We start from the raw sequence: 2,581 nt of genomic DNA, 5'->3' as shown, positions 1-2,581 counted from the left end.
ACCTTCCCTCTCCCACATGTGGGACATTTCAGGCTCCAGGTTTTTTTCCAGTGTGACTCCAGAATATTTCTGTTTACTTAGAGTGAAGTAAATCAAGACATAACCAGAATCAGGCATTCTGTTTCTAATTTGATTTAATCCTGAAAGCAGACTTTGCATGAAAATCAGTCATTTCCGCAAATCCAGCTAGCTTTTTCAATATACTCTCTGCCTAGGCTAATAATTGGAAAAGCCGGGTGTATTGCTCTGAGTATTTCCTAGCACAAACTCAAACTGGAAGAGACTCAGAGCAGCATGGAGCTTTTCAGTGAGCTCAATCACTGTACACAACCAGACTGACCACGCAGAGATGTGTCATACTCCTGCATATACATTATGCTCGCACACAGAATCAAAACTCAAGCTGTTGGTTGGAAATATACATGATTTAGGAGATGAAGCCTCTATAACAAGTCTGAAATTTTAGTACTTTATGTTTTAAAAGTTTAAGTTTAAACTTGTATTCATCTTAGAGTTGAAGACAAAATAATAAACAGGAACAATTTTATAAGTAAGTGATCTAATAATTTTTCATTAGAAAGCAATTAATTTAGAAGCCGAAGAAAACCTGGATTTATTGTTATTTCTGCAGTATAAAATAGGTTTCTCATGTCCATAATTTTATTTTCTTGAAAATTAGACAAAAACAATGATTACAAGAAAAAAAAATGGTGACAGGTATTGCGAAGGTCTAGTGGCACAGTAAATCCAAAATACTTTGTTGGACTTCATCGGGTTCATGCCGGTGTAAGAGATTGTCTTCACAGTTACACAGGGCAGGCTGGAACCAATCTTGCCGTGCATTATAAAAATCTTCATCCACATTGTAACCTTACATGTGGAAAATAAACAAAAGAAATTTTACAGCTGAGCATGAGAATGGTATCATTGCCACTTGCACCCTGTTGACAGCTATTTACAATATGTTCTTGAGAGTGCTGATTTACTCCAACAGCCTGAACTGTGGTGTTAAAGTTATTAAGAAAAAGAACAGAGAAGAAACCTGCTCCTTATGTTCTTGCTATTTGTTAACCATCTGATTTGGAGCCACTTGGGCATGTACTGTGCGGATATAACCATTGTGCATGGGATGGCTGCCAAGCAGAAAACATATGATTCCTCTTTCTCCCCTTTTCATGCTCACTGCCTGGTGAATGTAGGTTGCTGCATTACACAATCTTGACAACCTTTGCAATGTAGGTGGTTTCAGACAAATAGAAGAAAGGCAAGAACAGCATGTCTGAGAAGGGAACAACAGGCTTGTCTAATGGCATCCCCACGCAGAGGGATGATTCAGGAGCTCATTTGGGTTTATTTTCTCTTTCCCCAACTTATTAACCTATTCACTGTCAGACTCCTGCTGAGACACTGGAAAAAACAATGGCATATGTAGGTGTCTGGCTTCTAGGTAGCTTTCCCCAAGCCAGCACCTAGTGGAGCTCTCTGCATTTTCTGCCCAGGGCATGTGTCTGGTTTACTGCTGTCTTGTTTGTTCTCACTCTAAACCAGAAAACAAATACCAGAAGAATGTGCCAGGGCCTGGGGATCAGCCTATGCAGCTGAGGATACAGGGTAGAGAACTTCTGCAGCCAACAAATTTGATTTTCTCTTGATATGAGACCTCAGTCTTACAAAAAATCCCCACCAATCACAACAAAAGGAATTATGATCAAATGTTGTTGTCCAGGTCTGAAAATGGTTTAGACTGAGGAAGTCTCTCAAAGGGACAGTCCAATGAGTGGAAAACCTTACAGCACCAGCAATGTTGCTTTAGTGCTCTAACCTGTCCCGTCAAAAGGGACAAGCTATGCTAAACGTCAGTGAGAAATGAATAACCAGTCCAACAAATTTAGGGGAATTGCAACATCATAAAGTAATCAGACCTAACAGCAACTTTTATGAAGGATTTCTTCTTGGAAGGAGACAGCAAAAGGCAGCAAACAATATGCAGGTGGTCACTGTGACTAGATGTGTCACAAATGATTGATTTAGATTACTTAAAGAACCACTGTCAAAGGTATTAGAAAAGGTGGCTTTAATAAGGTATTGTAGAAGTGTGACTTAGCAAGGTTTGATGGCAAGGTTCACTCTACTTCTGTACAGCACAATCATTTGAGCAATGATTCAAAACTACCAAGACAAAATCGAAGTTACCAAGTCCCAAATCAAAGTTACTGCAAGGTTATGAGTGACATCAGTTGCTTACCAAAGATCTGCTGTTGTCAAAAGGTCTCTCTGCCTTGAGAAGCAACCTTGAGAGGTGTCCCAGATCAAAAGGAGATCACCACCATGCAGCCACACTGCCTGCTAGGGAGAGCTCAAGGAAGGCTGCTTACAGAGGCTGTCCTATTTATTGAATAAAGTAGTTGGCTCATAGTCAAATTACAAAGATATGCATGAAAGTCCTATACACACAACTTTCTTTGTTCCTTGATAAATGAGTCTTGGAAAAGCCATCTGCTATTCATGTGTGTGATTGGTGTTTCAAGCTCATATGCATCAATGCTCACTGTGTCACTCTGCTCCTTTTTGTGGGTTTTCA

At 39.8% G+C, this 2,581-nt stretch overlaps 1 long non-coding RNA gene across 1 annotated transcript; it reads right to left on the bottom strand.

Moving 5' to 3' along the window:
* Positions 1-642: 642 nt before the first annotated feature.
* LOC130597517 (uncharacterized) lies at positions 643-2,581 on the bottom strand. The gene is made up of 2 exons (XR_008971788.1): positions 2,246-2,581; positions 643-870 (listed from the first exon to the last, which is right to left on the bottom strand). It is a non-coding gene; the product is annotated as an uncharacterized LOC130597517 (long non-coding RNA).

This window comes from Pezoporus wallicus, unplaced genomic scaffold (assembly GCF_028554395.1).
Source record: "Pezoporus wallicus isolate ANWC-B61680 ecotype Strahan unplaced genomic scaffold, APGP_CSIRO_Pwel_v1 contig_7506, whole genome shotgun sequence".
NCBI classification, from domain to species: Eukaryota; Metazoa; Chordata; class Aves; order Psittaciformes; family Psittacidae; genus Pezoporus; species Pezoporus wallicus.
The sequence above is the reverse complement of the archived record's forward strand: the minus strand, read 5'-3'. Positions and strand labels throughout refer to the sequence as shown.